The sequence below is a fragment of the Pinus tabuliformis genome, chromosome 3_2 (genome assembly GCF_031772625.1).
Source record: "Pinus tabuliformis cultivar Carrire ecotype Pingquan chromosome 3_2, CPIR1, whole genome shotgun sequence".
NCBI classification, from domain to species: Eukaryota; Viridiplantae; Streptophyta; class Pinopsida; order Pinales; family Pinaceae; genus Pinus; species Pinus tabuliformis.
Genome location: NC_142302.1, coordinates 759,484,183 through 759,503,109, shown reverse-complemented (window position 1 = coordinate 759,503,109; position 18,927 = coordinate 759,484,183).

Below are 18,927 nucleotides of genomic sequence, written 5' to 3'. Positions count from 1 at the left end.
CTGCAGTTGCCCCATCGTATATCTACCCTTTTTCCAGCCACTATAGTGAGCAAATGACTTCAGATCTGAGATCAACATGAAAATATCAGTCCCTAAGACAGATTTTTGGCCCACTAGTTGTAGTAAATTCGACCACAAGTTCAGCTCCACATTTTGAAGATAGACTTGGCACAAATTCTTGAAATGCAAGTAAATCATTTGTCCTCCTCTAGGGTGTAATTAGCTGATCGAAACCTTGCTTTGAAAGGCAGCAATATGGACAAATATTCCAGAACTTGGCTGAGCGAATGATTTCTAGGAATACCCTACACGGTCTCTCCAAAATTGGCACAACAATTCAACCTCAACTCCCTAAAAATGCACTTCAACTTCAACTATAGGAATATTACTTCATTCTCGGCTGTTGTACAAGCCCAACCTTGTCTTTCAAATTTTCACAAAGCAATCGAAGTGCCTTTTCGCAGACATTTGCATCTGAGTGTTTCAACAAGGATGTGATGCCCTTAGAGTAAGCTGATGGAACCATCAGTTTTGTGACAGTATTCAATAAACTATATGCAGCTTCTCTTGCATCATTCTTGAGACCAGAAGGAACAATTGGTTTTTTAGTTTTTCTATCAATAATCTGCAATTGTAAGACTACTTGTTCCATAAGAGCTCCTAGTGCTTCCTGCAAAGCTGCCTGATCATGTGCAATTTCAAGCTCAAAAGCCAATTCAGAATTTCTCAGGTAATTTGTAATAAAACTTGTAGCTTCAATTTGTAAGGTCCATAAAAATGAATCATCTCCTTTGCACTCTGGTTGAAGTAGGTCCAGAATATATACATCTGTTCTTGCTCCTTGCAAAAGGCTTAACTAAAGCTGGAAGCCATATTCTAGATGTGTATTGCCCACTCAGTTGTACAGAAAACTCAATTTCCCACTTTGAATCCAACGGTATGCCTTCAAGATTTTGTGCTTTCTGAGAGGATATTAAAGTTCTTGAAACCATCATCTCAATTAGTAATAACAGAAGGACAGGCAAACTTGCTTCTTCACCTACAACCCCTAGCAGATGTTTCATGATAGCCAATCTGCGATGCTGTGACATTTGTGGCAATGCATTGACGAAAACCTTCAACAACTTTTTAGGATCTTTAGTAGTCATTAACCAGCATGTAAACTTTGAGCTCGAAATCTGATGAAGCCTTGCTTACAGCTTGAGAAGTTTCTTGGTCGCCAGCTGGAGCATGTAACCGGCACGTTACCCCGTTTGTAGAAGACAGCATCTAAATAATACCATCCACCTTGACAAAAGAAATTCATCTATTTCGAACTCTGCCACTTTGCGCCATCCTTCTTTTATTTCTATTTAATGCGCACTCACCCTTTTAACGACACCAGTTAACCTAAAACCAGCTCTTGTGCCACTAAAAATGGCGGCCTTGTAGCATATAACACTACTCGACTACCCCTTTTCCGGCAAGGAAAAACAAATATCAACCAGGTGTCTCTGTCTTTCATCGGTGGCAGAGCAAATGAACGAACAGCTAATATCTTCGTTTGCCACATTTCTATCCCGGTGTCATTAATCATGGCGACCCTTTTCATACATATAGAAGCGATAAAGCATGCAACCGCTCTTGCTCTACGATAACATCGGCTTCATGTTTCCATTATAGTGACAGACAGCTGAATTCTCAATATCTGAAAACTCGACACTTGGGTTGTATCCTAGGCGCAATACGTGCCAGGAACTACTCAGAGGGCAGGTCAAGTTGTAAAATGTAATCAAACCCGGTGGCGGTGTTCCAAGCTTCCACACTACCCTGTCCTCATTCATGCTTTGCTACTTGTGGTAAATGTCAGTTATATCACGTTTCTTCCATTCTTTCAAGTTGTAAACATTCATTCCATATGCCCAACCACAAGTATTCGGATCAATTCCTGGGCTATGTGAGGATTAGAAAAGTTCAGATATTTGTCAAAGCAATGAAAACTTCTCGCTACATGCTTCAACTGCACCATTTACTTTTCCTTGGAGGTTGACAGACCAGAGTGCAGTCAAATCTTTCTGTACCACGATATCATCATTCAAAAAGAGGATCATGTCCAGTTAATATTTCGGAATGATTCATCAAACCTGTATATTAAAACCTTGGAAACTTGTGCATCATATAAAGCCAGGAATCGGGTACATTCATCATATTAACCATTGTTTGCCCGAAAGACAGATTTGATCTGCAGTCTTTGTGCCGAAGAAGATTCTTTGGAGACATGACAATCAAAGGATGCTCTGGCCATCATATCCATGAGGAAGCAAAACAACAAGTCCAGATTGGCGAAGCCATTTCGATTTCCCACTGCTTATGAATTGATCAAAAATGACTTGGGCGCCATTTGCAAAATTACCAAATTAAACTTCCCACAGGATCAATAAATTTGGATTCTCTATTGAATAACCCAATTCAAAACCCAGAACACCGAATTCTGATAAAGAACTGTGGCTCACAGTAGACATCTCCTCAGGTTGAATCATGATAACATGGTAAATAACTTGAAGTATTTCATTAAAATAATACCGTGAACCAAAAGAACTTGTAAAAGAATTTGATGCCTAATGCATGCACTATGAACCATTTGAAGAATTTGCCACACCATGAATCTCTGTAAATCTCAAACTCACAAGGACTCCACCGGCATACAAGGTTTAGGTGGATTGTAGCCATTTAAACACACATTAAATATCCCCTGCTTCTGCACATAATCTTGCAACATGTTCTCATTCTTCACCAATATAACACCCCTGGAAACTTGCAACATCTCTCTCAAACATAAGCCAGTCACTGATAATGGATTTTGATGAATATGACAGCTGTGTAAGATTGGCTGTGGATTCAGACAAATTCCCCTTTTCGTAGCACGCTACGAAATCACTAAAACGGGCTGCGCTGCGAAAATTCTCACTCTTTAAGCCAGGCTAAAAATTTTTGACTACACTATTTTCAGTGATAACAGTGGCTCCACTAGGGATAGTGTGCCCTTGTGGTGCGCTAAGAACATGCAGCTCCAGTGCCTTATCCATTTGTGACAAACAAAAATTTGCTTGACAAGCATGACTGTAGGAGAAAGAAACTACTGCTACTGAAAAATAAATGCTCAGCCAACTTTGAGCTTATTTGCAATTTACCTACCTACCTACCCTAACCATTTCAACTTCTTCAGCTCAATCAATATGAAACTTCCAATGCAGCCAATCATTAGCCTCATCTGATATTTGATTTCTTTGACTGTCCCGGAGTTCAGGGCCGATGTAATAGTGTGATGACTGCTGCCACTGAAATTGTCTCTGACTGTATCGGATTTCGGATCCAATGTGATAGTGTAAAGACCACTGCCACTGAAATAGTCTCTGGTCTTCATAGGAAAACTGAAACACTGGAGAGTAAAACTCTTCCATGTAATCAGCTATAGGATCCCAAAACACATGATCAGCTTGTCCTTCCTTGAAACTTTCAAGCTGTGCAAACTGATCTTCAATCTCAGTGTTCAGTTCCTCAATCATGAAAGAGAGAGGAAGCAGCTCCTTGCGCTCTGTCACAGGAAACTTTTGAGAATAATAATCATGATCATGAAGATTGTATGCCTGAATTTGTCCTTCTAAACCTTCAATTTCTTTCTCAATATCTTTGGCAAATTCATCAAAAAATTTCATCTTATCCTCTGACTTACAGTCAAAAGATTTCAGATATGAAGATAAGGACAAAGAAAAGGATTCATTTGTTTCTTCTTTACTGTGATCATCATTCCATTGTTTGAAACCCTCCACTGAGGGAAAGTCTGCCACCTCCTCTGTCCTATCTGTCCATTCCTCCAAGAACATGAGCCAAAGGTCTTGAAATGATTTAATGGATTCGGCAGGCAAACATTCAACCCACTGTTTGCATTTCCCTTGAAGTGAGTCATAGAATAACATAATGCAAACATCCTCATGTTTAACTCTAAGAAGCTGTGTAAATTCACAAAAATCTGATATATGATTCAAGGTTAAACTTAAATCTTCACCGTTGAATTTTGGACCATTCCTTAGAAAGTATGCATCCTTAGGAAAATGATTTGGGAAACCATGAATTCCTGAGAAATCAATGCATGCATACCTTGAACAAAGATGAGTAGCTTTTGGGTCTTTCATAACTCCAGTGGAATCACCATGAATATATAACTTTGAATTCTTCAACAATGGAGTCGCCAAGGTAGTTTTGCAGCCTTGAAAATCATTTGAACTCCTGCTACCTTCAGAAATCCAATCTTAAGCTCCCGGCAGACGCACCAAAATGTTATCACAAAACCAGTACTAGGGACTGCAACCAAGCAAGGTCTCATGTAACTGTTTCAGACCATACTTTAGATTAGGAATTAGCCTTCCTAATCAGAGAGGGCTCTCTCACGACTCTTGACAAAATCCTTCAAACACTAGAGGGCTAACTCTTCACACATTTATAAAAATATAGCTGGCTGGACATACATCAAATTGGTCTTCATTGGGCTATGGAGTCTCTCACAGTTAATAAACCAAATCACAGTCATCTCATAGAAGCCAAGGCTCTTTGCATCATCAGAGGTTCAAACATAATTTACCTAAATCAAAGCCTGTTGAACATATAGGAAGTCAGAGCATTAAAAATGAATTCTGAGTGATGTTCTAACATGCTTCACCAAAACCCACAGCTTGTCAGGCACACAGGAAGTCAGAGCATATAATATGAATTCTGAGGGATTGTGCCATAACAAGGCTGTAAAAAGAACATTAAGAAACTAAACCACCATCACATTTGAACAAAAAGATGCATTGAGAATCTTGGGAAGAAAAAACCCTGTTTGCCATTACTGTAACAGTCCTTACATAAGCTCTAAAAACTCTGTTTTTGTATTAACAGTCCAACCCTTTTTACATCCTACCTTGGCCCATATATAGGCAAAACTAAAACACCTCGAGCTTCCTCCTCCAGCATGAGGGGAGCCTCGAAGGTGGCTATTAACTCTACCTACATGCTATTTAATTAATGCATTTATTACAAAGTGCTGAAATGTAATTGCACACAATCCTAATCAAACTAAAACATTAATTCCTTTTTCCTCGTATGCTTGATGCTTTTCTGGCTCTTGACACATGTCCTTTTGCTAGTTGGATTGAGATGGCTGAGCTGCAGATACAATGAATACTGGCTTGGGATGCTTGAAAGCGCTGATGGCTCATTTAATGACCAGAAAGTGTGCTCCTATTATAATGGTCTATGTCTCCCAACCTTCTCCGAAAGTGTAGCAACATGTTCCCAAATCATTTAACAACCCCAGGCATGAAGTACTACCATGTTTTTGAATGTACTGTAGGTGGCATAGACAGATGTCTCTCTTTCACAACTCCTGCTCACAGTATTACACTAGCTGCTCTGTGTTTTTTTAAAATCATCACCTACAGCAGTTTCGTAGCGCGCTACGAAACTGCTGTGTGATTTAAGAACACAGTCCCCCTCACTGGTTTTCTGCTAACACTGTGCTACATTTATTAATGATCTTCCTCATTCCAACAAATGAACAACAATTTGCAAATAATCCTGTTTAGCTGCCAGGCTTCAATGTCAATAGCTTTTCCTAAAAACAAACTCAAACAGCATGCTCGGATTCCTCTGCTTTCTGGAGATACTTTTAGGCCTGCCAAAAGGTTCTTGTAAAACCTATGAAATTCCACGGTATCACCTCTAGCCTTGCGGACTTCAACCATAAAAAGAGAAGAAGCTACTTCAAATACCTCTGTAGCTACATTCAAATGACCCTTTCTTCCAGTCTTTGAACCTTGCATCTTCATCTTGTAATTTCTCTTTTGCACCAGAAGAAAACCATGAAGGGCATGTAAAATCTGATTTATATATCTTTTATACAATGTCATAAGGTTTGGATCATCAAAAGGCAAGTAACCTGCTATTAAAACAAATAGGATGACACCACATGACCACAAGTCTGCAGTTGCCCCATCGTATATCTACCCTTTTTCCAGCCACTATAGTGAGCAAATGACTTCAGATCTGAGATCAACATGAAAATATCAGTCCCTAAGACAGATTTTTGGCCCACTAGTTGTAGTAAATTCGACCACAAGTTCAGCTCCACATTTTGAAGATAGACTTGGCACAAATTCTTGAAATGCAAGTAAATCATTTGTCCTCCTCTAGGGTGTAATTAGCTGATCGAAACCTTGCTTTGAAAGGCAGCAATATGGACAAATATTCCAGAACTTGGCTGAGCGAATGATTTCTAGGAATACCCTACACGGTCTCTCCAAAATTGGCACAACAATTCAACCTCAACTCCCTAAAAATGCACTTCAACTTCAACTATAGGAATATTACTTCATTCTCGGCTGTTGTACAAGCCCAACCTTGTCTTTCAAATTTTCACAAAGCAATCGAAGTGCCTTTTCGCAGACATTTGCATCTGAGTGTTTCAACAAGGATGTGATGCCCTTAGAGTAAGCTGATGGAACCATCAGTTTTGTGACAGTATTCAATAAACTATATGCAGCTTCTCTTGCATCATTCTTGAGACCAGAAGGAACAATTGGTTTTTTAGTTTTTCTATCAATAATCTGCAATTGTAAGACTACTTGTTCCATAAGAGCTCCTAGTGCTTCCTGCAAAGCTGCCTGATCATGTGCAATTTCAAGCTCAAAAGCCAATTCAGAATTTCTCAGGTAATTTGTAATAAAACTTGTAGCTTCAATTTGTAAGGTCCATAAAAATGAATCATCTCCTTTGCACTCTGGTTGAAGTAGGTCCAGAATATATACATCTGTTCTTGCTCCTTGCAAAAGGCTTAACTAAAGCTGGAAGCCATATTCTAGATGTGTATTGCCCACTCAGTTGTACAGAAAACTCAATTTCCCACTTTGAATCCAACGGTATGCCTTCAAGATTTTGTGCTTTCTGAGAGGATATTAAAGTTCTTGAAACCATCATCTCAATTAGTAATAACAGAAGGACAGGCAAACTTGCTTCTTCACCTACAACCCCTAGCAGATGTTTCATGATAGCCAATCTGCGATGCTGTGACATTTGTGGCAATGCATTGACGAAAACCTTCAACAACTTTTTAGGATCTTTAGTAGTCATTAACCAGCATGTAAACTTTGAGCTCGAAATCTGATGAAGCCTTGCTTACAGCTTGAGAAGTTTCTTGGTCGCCAGCTGGAGCATGTAACCGGCACGTTACCCCGTTTGTAGAAGACAGCATCTAAATAATACCATCCACCTTGACAAAAGAAATTCATCTATTTCGAACTCTGCCACTTTGCGCCATCCTTCTTTTATTTCTATTTAATGCGCACTCACCCTTTTAACGACACCAGTTAACCTAAAACCAGCTCTTGTGCCACTAAAAATGGCGGCCTTGTAGCATATAACACTACTCGACTACCCCTTTTCCGGCAAGGAAAAACAAATATCAACCAGGTGTCTCTGTCTTTCATCGGTGGCAGAGCAAATGAACGAACAGCTAATATCTTCGTTTGCCACATTTCTATCCCGGTGTCATTAATCATGGTGACCCTTTTCATACATATAGAAGCGATAAAGCATGCAACCGCTCTTGCTCTACGATAACATCGGCTTCATGTTTCCATTATAGTGACAGACAGCTGAATTCTCAATATCTGAAAACTCGACACTTGGGTTGTATCCTAGGCGCAATACGTGCCAGGAACTACTCAGAGGGCAGGTCAAGTTGTAAAATGTAATCAAACCCGGTGGCGGTGTTCCAAGCTTCCACACTACCCTGTCCTCATTCATGCTTTGCTACTTGTGGTAAATGTCAGTTATATCACGTTTCTTCCATTCTTTCAAGTTGTAAACATTCATTCCATATGCCCAACCACAAGTATTCGGATCAATTCCTGGGCTATGTGAGGATTAGAAAAGTTCAGATATTTGTCAAAGCAATGAAAACTTCTCGCTACATGCTTCAACTGCACCATTTACTTTTCCTTGGAGGTTGACAGACCAGAGTGCAGTCAAATCTTTCTGTACCACGATATCATCATTCAAAAAGAGGATCATGTCCAGTTAATATTTCGGAATGATTCATCAAACCTGTATATTAAAACCTTGGAAACTTGTGCATCATATAAAGCCAGGAATCGGGTACATTCATCATATTAACCATTGTTTGCCCGAAAGACAGATTTGATCTGCAGTCTTTGTGCCGAAGAAGATTCTTTGGAGACATGACAATCAAAGGATGCTCTGGCCATCATATCCATGAGGAAGCAAAACAACAAGTCCAGATTGGCGAAGCCATTTCGATTTCCCACTGCTTATGAATTGATCAAAAATGACTTGGGCGCCATTTGCAAAATTACCAAATTAAACTTCCCACAGGATCAATAAATTTGGATTCTCTATTGAATAACCCAATTCAAAACCCAGAACACCGAATTCTGATAAAGAACTGTGGCTCACAGTAGACATCTCCTCAGGTTGAATCATGATAACATGGTAAATAACTTGAAGTATTTCATTAAAATAATACCGTGAACCAAAAGAACTTGTAAAAGAATTTGATGCCTAATGCATGCACTATGAACCATTTGAAGAATTTGCCACACCATGAATCTCTGTAAATCTCAAACTCACAAGGACTCCACCGGTATACAAGGTTTAGGTGGATTGTAGCCATTTAAACACACATTAAATATCCCCTGCTTCTGCACATAATCTTGCAACATGTTCTCATTCTTCACCAATATAACACCCCTGGAAACTTGCAACATCTCTCTCAAACATAAGCCAGTCACTGATAATGGATTTTGATGAATAAGACAGCTGTGTAAGATTGGCTGTGGATTCAGACAAATTCCCCTTTTCGTAGCACGCTACGAAATCACTAAAACGGGCTGCGCTGCGAAAATTCTCACTCTTTAAGCCAGGCTAAAAATTTTTGACTACACTATTTTCAGTGATAACACCACGGACCAAAACCATAGGATCAAAAACTATCGGACTAATACCATGAGCCAACCATGAAAGTGCATGAGATCAACACTTTTGGATGCAATACCACGAGCCAAAACCATAGGATCAAAAACTGTCGGACTAATACCATGAACCAACCATGAAAGTGTGTGAACTTTTCTCTTGCATGAAGTAAACTTTTCTCTGCATAAAAGTGCGTGAACTTTTCTCTACATGAAATAAACCTTTCTGTGCATAAAAGTGCGTGAACTTTTCTCTACATGGAATAAACTTTTCTCTGCATGAAAGTGCGTGAACTTTTCTCTACATGGAATAAAATTTTCTCTGCATAAAAGTGCATGAACTTTTCTCTACATGAAATAAACTTTTCTCTGCATAAAAGTGCGTGAACTTTTCTCTACATGAAATAAACTTTTCTCTGCATAAAAGTGCGTGAACTTTTCTCTACATGAAATAAACTTTTCTCTGCATAAAAGTGCGTGAACTTTTCTCTACATGGAATAAACTTTTCTCTGCATAAAAGTGTGTGAACTTTTCTCTACATGGAATAAACTTTTCTCTGCATAAAAGTGCGTGAACTTTTCTCTACATGAAGGAAACTTTGTTGCACTATAATTTATCAAATAAATTTGCTGCACTATAATTTATCATTTGTGTGATTTGCCATCAAGGACAACACTTGTCTCATAATGCCAACAATCTCCCCCTTTGGACTTGTCATACTGAGAATTGTCATCTGATATCTCTTCCGTAGATTCATCTAGATATATAAAAGTGAGTTGATCTTCTATGAGTTGTTTGCCATCAAGTACAACACATGCATCATAATGCCAACAAATTCCTCCAAATTGCGATAAAGTACGAGAGGAATATCAAGGGAAACACTACTTATGTCTTGGGGGTATTACTGCAACAGGTTCATGATTGGTCCGATAACCTAGCAAAGAAGAACTAGCCAATCTACCCACAATGCCAATGTATTAATTAGTTGATGGCTTTCATTAAGAACACTAAGGAAAAGGAGCAGCGGAAGTAGTTCCAAGCAAAAGTCACCATTCTGGAAGGCCGCGTCCCGCAGATCAAGGATGAGTCGGACAAGACCAAACAAAAACTCTGCGATATTTAGCCCTCAGTCCGAGTTCATATGGACACACTACAAGAACTCATTGAGGATATGGAAGAACATTGGTCTTCCCTACTGATGACACAAATATCTCAACCAAATTCTAACACGATAACCAAATTCCTAAAGCAAACAACTGCAATCACAGGACCCTCGAAAGAAGCACTAGACAACTATAGTCAATTATGCCAGGTGACTATTGTAGCTGTGCCAGAGTTGGGGCCTTTGTTTAGAGAAGTAGGCCAAGAAGAGGCAGCAACAGCACCAGAAGAAGTAGTAACAGCACCAGGGGAAGTATCAAAAACAATATTAGAAGAAGCACCGGAAGAAGTGTAAAAAACACCAAGGGAAGATTGACTTGAGGACAAGTTAATGGACAGTGGTTGGGTCCTGTTGGGGCCTTTGTTTTTCATATTTTGTGGAGAAAGAGGCTGATGACAAGTGGCAGAGGTGGCCATTGGGAAGTTACGGAGTTGATAGCCAAGGGAAGACTGGAGACTGAAAAAATACTGGCAGTCGCGAAGGAGTGGCAGGAAGAAGCAAGGAAAACTAAGCGAGGAAGGAGCAGAGGCAGCCGAGGATGAAGACAACTGATCAAAGGGAAGAGGAACTAGTAGTTTATGTAAATGACAGAAGATAAAAAGAAGAAGGAAGAGTGAAGGAGGGGTTGTTGGTTAGTTGCATCAAGTCTGTAGTGTTTCCATTCTTCCTGTGTTGTGAAGCAATGAGAAAGGCTCCATGATTATTTTTGTATGAGTTTGTATGCAAGCTGTGTGATTTCTATTGTTGATGATCAAGCCACAAGCCTTATGTATTGTGCTTATGTTATGTTAATGAAGAAGACTATTCTAGATTTATATTGTGTTCTTGTGTATTATGTTGGTTATTCAAAATTTATATATATGCATCTAGTTAGGTAGTATTTTGGTGTAGCATGGATAGATTGTTATGATATGGTTGGTTTGCATGCTAAGCTACCATTCTTTGCTCCCTTCCAAGTAATATGATTCCCTTGGTATCAAATTCCAACCCTCATCTAACTTTGGTTGTGGCACACCTCGGGAGAGACTCCTTTCCCTTTCTAGGTAAGGTGAAAATATCAGCGTTGAGCTAGACTACAATGAAGCCTTGTTGTCCCCTTGTGCCCAAACCCAAGGTCTCAACCCTTCTTCCATTTTGTGCCAACATGGACTGTACAATGATCTTTTTCAGAGGTTTGGTTTAAATTTCTGAAGTCTACACATAAACGAATATTTCCATTTTTCTTTTTGACAGGGACAAGATTTGCAACCCACTGTGTATGTCTCAATGGAAAAATTATGTTGGATGATAAGAGCTTATTTAGCTCTTGTTTGACAGCTGAATCCAAATTTGGATGGATTCTCCTTTTTATTTTATTTTTTGTGAAAAGGTTTACTATGGGGTTTGACAGGAATGGTGTGTTGCATGATATTTGGGTCAAAAGTCTTAAGATCATCATATCTCCAAGCATTGAGCAAATACATCATTGTATTTCTTAAACAAATGGATAAAATTATTCCTTTCTTGGAGTGAGCACTTGACTCCTAAATTAACATATTGAGGGTGTTCTTGTGTGCCCAGGTTTATAAACTCAGTTGACATGACAAAACTATTAGTCTTACCATTAACCTTTTTGAATCTATCATGTAAATCGTAGAGCTGTTATAACTTTACAATTGACTTATGTACCAATTTTACCATTTTAAGAAGCTCATTTAATGTTTGTTCTTTAATTTTCTATGAAAAATCTTGTAGATTTTGCTCATGCATAACCTCGTCAATGACTGAATCCCTGAAGGTGCACTCCATATGTAGGAAATCAATTATCTTCCTATCATCATCAAACACATGCTAGTTAGAAATTATATATAGTACTAAGGTATAAAAAGAAGTTTGACAAAAAATGCACTAGGATTAAAATTTTTGACATGAACTAATTTTGAAGCAACATTTGCCAACAAATCAGCTTCTTGATCAGTTGTTTGAGGTACAGATTGAATATTAAAAGACATAATTTTTTACATCAAATCCAATACTTTGTTTTGATAGTCTTTAAGATGAGCTAGAAGGCAATGTATAGTATTCTTTACCTATCTTATTATTATCTCAGAATCCCCATAAAATTTAAGACACCTAAATCCCAAATCGAGATATTTTCGTAGTCCTTGGATAACCACATCATACTCTGCTACATTATTTGTACACTGAAATTTGAGGTTACAAGCTATAAAAATTCTATTACCTTTGGAATCCACAATAACACATCTTGCACCAGCTCCTTATTTTGATTTGGGACCATCAAAAAATAAAGACCAAACCTAAAACTCATCAGAATTAGAAATATCATTGATTTCAATTATCCCATGATTAGTAGTAACAACTGATTTAACCAATTCTAGATTTTAATGTTGTTTTAAATTAGAAATTTTGATGAAATCAATAGTTAGGTTTCCAAAGAAAGAATCAACAATTATCGAATCAACTAGTTATGCTAGCTGATTTTCATCATTGATACCAGTGATTACATGTTTCATATACATTTCTCTAATAACTTTGATCTGGTTCAGTTGTCCTTTCTAGGGTAACCATAACTAAGTTAGATCAGTGTCCATGAATCCCTTTAAGTGTTGTATCCAATCCTTGCTGAGAAATAGAAAATAAATTTCAGGGATATCTGTTATTACTATATCAATTATTTGGTGGACTCTACTATTAGTTGATAATAAAATTAGAACATGTGTCAATTCTCCAATGAATTTAACAAAAAATTGATCTAGTTGCACAATTTTTGTATCTGAAGGTTTCATATGAGCATTTATTTTCTTGCAAATGGATAAAGGCATTATGTTCAAAGATGATCCAGTGTCTATCATCCAGTCATGAATATGTTTATTAAAAATATGAAATGTTAAGAGGAAAGGTGGAGGTTTCTTCTTCCTGATGGGAAAATCATTAGCCGATCGTTTCAAAATCTAACATTTTCTATGATAGATTTATCATAAGAGGAAATATCCTAAGCAGGTAAAGCTTTTGAATGAATGATATGTTGTTGTACTTTTTTTTGAATAGTAGGAATTATCCACAATTCATATAGAGATATATTATATTTGATCCATTCGAGATCATCGAGTAGGTCATATTCAATTTCTGGGAGAGATACCTTTTGAACATTTGAATCATTTTTTTATGTGTCTTTTTTTTATGGAGGTTGAGATTGTTTTTTAGTTTGTGCTTTACTTCGTGTGTAGGCGAAGTCAAAAATGTGATCCTCATCAACTTTAAGCGAAAGGTTAGGAGGTTGAAGCTCATGCTGATCTTTAGGAGAAACTTCTTCCTCCTTGTTTTCACTACTTTCAGGATTAGAACCTTAATCAGATGTCAAGGCTTGAAGAATATTTTCCAATCCTTCAGTATTTAGGCCTTCTTTTAGGGAAGGCAGTTTATCATTAGGCGGTCTCCTAAAAGTCCGTTTAAAATTTAATATATCGGTTGAACTTCTAGGTTTTCCCTTCTTGAGATCAATTATCTCATTTGGCAATTTATTAATGACCTTTTGCATAATTTTGAGATCTAGGGCATATTGTTACTTTTTATTGGAAGACTTTTTTGAGCTTCTACTTTCTTACCAGAGGAAGAAGCAAATTTAGTCCATTTTTCTAAGGAATTTTTGAGACTGATGATATCTTTTTTGACAGATAATGCTTCATCATATGCGACTTGTAGAGATTCTTTATAGCCCCTTTTCACCCACACAAAATATCATGGTGAAGAGATTTGACATAATAAGAAATGATAAGATTATGTGGGGGTAGTGAATCTACAGGAATTTTATTTTTCAACGATAGAAATATGACATTAAAATACGTAATTTTTTCTTTAGGCTGCATTTTCATAGTACACAACTCATCCACTAGCACTTTGGGTGGTTTGTCATCTCCAAATTTCTCCATAAGTGCCTTCTCAAATTAGGTCCATGAAGTTATAACTCGAGGGGGTTGGGCAAAGTACCAAGTAGTAGATTTTCCATCGAAAGTATATGGGAAAAGTCAATAGACAACATCTCCATGACATACATTTTTATGTCTAATAGTGAGCATAAATGCCTTTATGTGATCCTTGATAGGAGCTTTGGCATCTGGGTGATACTCAGGGAGGAAATTACGTAGATTTCTGGGTAAAGGGCATTGTATTCTAGACACATTGACAACTTCTTGATTCAACCAAGGAGTGGTAGGATAATTTTGATCATCTTCATGATTTTCGCGACTGTTGGCCATCCTCAAAGAATCCTTTGATTCATATGAGATTTCTTTGCTAGAGTCTCCAGAGGATGAAGGTGAACTAGGAAGTGAATGAGGACAGTCAGATCCCCTTAGTAGGGTTGGCTCACGATCAATTATTTCATATAAGTCTATCAATTTTCCAGTAAGGATGTCGTGCAATCTATCATTCACAGATTGAGTGGTTTGTGCAAGAATCACAAGTGGTTGTATTACTAAAGGTTCTTCTACATTGAATTCAAAAGGTATGATAAGATGAGGGGATAAGCTCCTATGTAAAGAAGCATTTTGGTTAATTATTGCATGGGTTCTGGAGATAACCTCATGAGATATTTGTAGAACCTATTCAATATCAGTTTCAGAACACTGCCTATTTGGGGTATTTGATTCATCATTAGGTTCTTAAACTATTAGCTGAGAATCTTGAAATTTCCCAGCAAGGGGAGTGTTGGTATGACTCCTAGTGATGAATGGGGTCCTTACGGTATGAATTTTTCTACCTTTTTCCATCTACAGTCAAAATGGCCCTCCTTCTAGAGCCATTTTGTTGAAGCGGGCATTGACATGCCTATATAAAAAAAGGAGAAATGACCCATACCAAGGCTCTTCACACAACCCCAACTATTTGGAATAATCATTCTCGATGGGGATTATTATTATGAATACAGTATAACCCTGGGGTTTGGGGTGCCAAACCTTTGTTTTTCCTTTTCCCCTAAGACACAGGTTCAAAAACAGACTCAGGATCACTAACATGGGTGTTGTTTCCCAAAGGCTCGACAAGAGCATCATCAATTTCTATATCATGGTTTGAAGACACCTTAGGGAAAAATTGCTTGGGTTGGGGTTTGTCAAAGCCAAGGCTTTAGTAGGAACAATTCCCACTCTAACCCTAATTTCTTCAATGAAACTTTACCAAAATCACAATTAAAGAATGATGAACTAGATAGTGGTGGTTATGCCACTTTTGGTATGTCGAAACCATCTTAACCAGTGATACATACAAGAAATGTGGAATATTCAAAGGGTATCCCAAGAAAACCATTAAAAATCTAATATGATATTAAAACATCAAACTGTAGCAACCTTCACACGTTATGTACATTTTGAGAAATAGTAACATGTTTTTCCATTTGGGTTTTAAATGGGTAACTGACATACCTTTAATGTTTTAAGTATATCCTCTTTTTCCCATCATTTTCTTCTATGGAACTTTCTTAATTCTCTTGGTCTTCAACCATTTTTCACCTTCGAGAGATAGACATGCATCTTCAACAATAAACTCAGGATCCACTATAAAATGAATGTCCCCAATTCTAACCTTACAACCATTGAAAGAGGTTGTGAAAGCCTCAATGACTGCCTAATTATGTCCTTTGAACGATTTCAAGAACTCAAACCAACCAGCAGTTCGAAAAAATTGAGTAAAATCCTCATAGGCTTCTAACATATCAATTCCCTAAGTCTCAAATCAGACTACTCGTGACATGGTGAGACAATACAAACTTTCCGCATAACAAGATGAATGTAAAATAAACAAACCCTCAAAACCCTAACTCATTATGAGAGAGACAAAACTGGGAAAAGATTAACAAAGACAATAAACGAAATGGGATTCGAAAACTCTAGTTACTTCAAGAAATGAATAATGAGGTACAATCATGACATGGCTTGAAATCTCAACCATCAAAAACCAACAGGTGTATAAGCTGATATCCATAATAATAACACCACTTTTAAAATCCTCAAAAATCCCATTTTCCAATCCTTGTGAGCATAATCTATTTCGAGAGGGTTCGAAATATAATTATGATGTTAAGAGATAAGGTATTGGAACTAAATTTCAAATCATACTCTGATAGGTGTTAGGTATAAGTCCAAATAATAATCATACTACCATAAAATAGATAGGTTACGATTAGGTAGATAGGACCCGAAAGGTTATCACAAAGAAAATCATGTATGCATTCGAGCATACCATAAGATAAAACCAAAAATACATTAACAATGACATATAAAGAATCGTTACAGAATTTTGAAATTATGTAATAATTTCATATAATTGTCATGTGAAATTTCAAATGCATGAATGATTATAACCTTGGCAATACCATTCTTGATGTTTTGTAAGGTATTATCAAATAAAATCTAAATACCAAATGTGAAATGAAATCAATTATCAAGCAACCAAAAGGTATTAAAAACACAACTAAAAAATCAGATTGAAAAAATGAAAATCGTGAAAGAGGGGGGCCATATCATCAACAATGAATGAGATGGAAGTGGTTGGCCTGCCAACAGAAGAAAGGATAGGTGTTGGAGAATTAAATTTAAGGGTATGATGATGCTATGAAATTCATGAAGTATGAAGCACGTAGGTTAAGTCAAAAGTTTTTTGTTTGTGAAGAACTTAGGTTGGTGCCTATGCAAGTCTTGCTAAGTTGGTGCTTAGCCAAGTAGATTGGTGTCTCTGGTAGGTCATTGCTTATAATATTTGTAATAGTATGTTGGTGCCTACAAAAATTTAGAAAGATAAGTTTTCATGGTTTTTTCCCACAATGTCTTCCACATTAAACTCTATGTAACGTGATTTGAGTTTACATGCATTTAACATTTGAATGATTAATGAATGACATTTAAAATAACAAAAATGATCTTATATTGATCCATCCACCTCTTAGTATAAGCATAAGTTCAAAAAAAAGTGTTATGTATAGATCAACATGCTATTGACCATATGGGTTCCCCTTTATTTCTTTCACACCGTAGTGATTTTGATGTTATTTCCCTTCAATACTATACATCTCCCAATCCCACCTTATTTTCGATGACCAAAGGCTTCCTATTACAAGCTACTAACTTTCTCTTCACCCACAATTTCCAAATAAAAAGCTAAATTTCCACTATGATTATAGAAAATGGAATTCAAAGGTACGTCTTCTGCTATCACTTTGATAATTGCTTCCAACTACCCACCACTTTCCATCCCTCTCCTTATCATTTAAGTAGGGAACACAAAAATGAACTTAGATTATTGGTCATTAAAGCAGGGAAAATTTTAAGAACCCCCCCTAAATTTATAAATATAATAAATGGGCGAATCTCCATGATATATAGGAAAAATGGAAGGCGATTTTATCAATAATATAATATGTATATATAATTTTTTAGCGAATCTCTCACCAGGCCTGGCGAATATTTTACTCAATTATAAAATCCTGTAAGAACTTGGCAAGTCTTTCACTAAATAATAAATATTTGTATGGATCTAAGACGATAGAATTTCCCCTTTAAGTAGTCTAGGCTCACATGAATACCATGGTATTACCATGGGTTATCATAAACCTGGAGCTTAAAAATTACTATTAGTAATTTATAAAAATTAATAAAATTAATAGTTGATTTTTATTTTATTTTTTATTTTAACCAAGCTAAAATGTTTAACCTACATTAATTACTACCTCTCGGGGGTTAGTAGATCCAGAGTAAAGATGGATCTATGATGGTTTAATTCCCCCATTTAAATAGGCTACATTCCAGGTGAATACCATGGGTCAATACCATGTGCCATTTTGGTGAATACCATGGGTCAATACCATGTGCCATTTTTATTTTTATTAATTCTAATATGAGGGTTAATAATGGTTTTTTGCATGGTATTAATAACAATCTAGTCCATGGTATTTGTCCCATAGTATTTTGCCCATAGGTTTCACCTAAATATAACCCATTTTTTTAGTGTTTGTAAATATAAGGTGACTTATGGAGTAAATATAAAAAAATGTTTTATTTGTTTACCATACCTCTCGTTTATTTATATTTTTATTAATTTACCATACCTCTGTTACAAATATGGTATTTGGCCCATAAGATTCACTTAAATAAAACCTCTTTCTTGAGCCTTCATAAATAGAATGAGGGTTATGGACTAAATATAAAAAGAGGTTTTATTTATTTACCATACGTCTAGTTTATTTATATTTTTATTTATTTACCATACCTTTTGAGTAAGTATAAAAAGACGTTTTATTTATTTACCATACCTCCACTTTACTTATATTTTTATTTGTTTACACCAGGTGACTTATGGAGTAAATATAAAAAATGTTTTATTTATTTACCATACCTCTCATTTTTTTATATTTTTATTAATTTACCATACCTCTTTTATAAATATGGTATTTGGCCCATATGATTCACTTAAATAAAACCTATTCTTGAAAATGGGCGAATGGAAGGTTGTAACTCCTAATTTCAAGGGCTAAATTTACCTTTTTTACCCTCTCCCTTAAAATAAGGTGGGCTATTTGAGGTGAATTGTAAAAATGTACTATGATACAAAATATTCGCCCACTAAAAATTTAAAACCCCTTAATTTCGCCAAAGGGCGAACATTCGCCCCTAAAATTATCCTTGTCATTAAAGTATCTGTTATTACTTTTTTTAATGGGTATTTTTGGGATATAATGGAATGTGATTCTCCCCCCTTTGATTATGTTA